Here is a 1,598-nt window from a genome sequence, read left to right as displayed (position 1 = left end):
CCATTGGCGCAAACGCCTACCGTAAACCACGTAGCGCGCGCGCAGCAAAAAAACGTCCGTCCGTCCGTCGCCCGTTTCCGACTACGCAACGTCCCCATTCCTCCCGGCGGGGCTGATGGAGTCCGCTTCACGCTCGGAGGGGTGGCGTGTTCGGGCGCAACTCGAACTGAACGTTAAAACGCACGGGCAGGGACTGTGTAGAAAAGGCGCTGCGGGTTTTTCAGGAGTAGGACGGTAACCTCATTCAGTTCCAGAAAAGAAAAGAATAGATCTCCACCCCCCCAGTTTGGTCAGAAGTTCTGTCTCCACGCATGTGATCAACTCCGATCCGTGCAAGAAGCCGTTTATTGAAATGTTTTTAATATTATTATACCACGGTGCCACGGCGACTGTCAAGTGCCGGCTCGGCGTGATGAATGGCTTTAACCTTGCCGAAGACAGTTTCATAAGCAGTCACAGCACACGGACATACAGGAGAGAGGGGGTGGGTGGCTGCATTTCTCATATCGGAGTTCATAGCCAAAACAGGATATTACATATGTGTGTGTGTGTGTGTGTGTGTGTGTATATTTGCATTGCTGCACAACGTGCCAGAGCAGAAAGCTGCGATGGTGGCTGCCATCTTGTGGCCAATGGTGGTGCATAAAAAGAAGAAAGAGACAGGAGGTCGGGAGACATGCAGCAGGTGGGATTCTTCTTTTCTGCACAGCTTCAAATGTGCAAGTGTGTGTGGGTGGGTAGGCAAGAAGTGCATGTGTTGGAATTGCTTCTGATCAGAGCGTAGCTGGACTGAAAACTAAATATTCCTGATCTTCGGACAGGTGTAGTTGCACCACGAGCTGTAATAGGGAAGGCGACACTATAAATTGTGTATTTGTAGGCATATAACAGTAGCTGCACACAACCAACACTGGCCCTAGAAACCGTGTTTTATGGTGAACAGGCAGCTTGAATTCAGGAACATGTTGCAATAAAGGTTATCACGTTGCAGTTTTCTGCATTAGGATAAACTGGTGGAAACCGGAGACGTGTATCTATACTGCCTTCAGCACTCACACCAGAAATAATCATAATCATAAGTTGATGAATGTGTGTAAAACTGTATCCAACCTGGCGAGAGAGGAAGCCTGGGGGGGGAGAGACGACCCAGCAGCTGCGAAGATAACCTGCTTTATGATGGACATTGGGCTGCCAAGAAGGTTACCACAGACCATTCAGATTGTCCTTTGGGGTTTCTGCATTGTACAGGAATACAGCGGTCATCCACCCCCTCCTTGCACTTCAGGCCATTTGTTGCCCTTTTGCCCGCCTGGTGAATTATGAGGGGGAGGCAACAGCTTGGAGATAAATTGGGGGTCTCTTTTTAACACACGAAAAGCAATGGATGTGGAATTTCCCGTCTTGCAACAGCAAAAACATTTAGTCTTTCAGCTTTCCTTGCATATTTTACAAGAGCAACCCTGTCTCGTTCTATTGCAGAAGTAGCTATTTTTAGCAGGCAAAATGCAAAGGGAAAACTGCTGAGCGCGCCGCCAATCCCTCTCATCTCTAATGAGATTTAGATGAGCCACAGGCTTTACAACTGGGACAATGGAGAC

The sequence above is a fragment of the Denticeps clupeoides genome, chromosome 2 (assembly GCF_900700375.1).
Source record: "Denticeps clupeoides chromosome 2, fDenClu1.1, whole genome shotgun sequence".
NCBI classification, from domain to species: domain Eukaryota; kingdom Metazoa; phylum Chordata; class Actinopteri; order Clupeiformes; family Denticipitidae; genus Denticeps; species Denticeps clupeoides.
The sequence above is the reverse complement of the archived record's forward strand: the minus strand, read 5'-3'. Positions refer to the sequence as shown.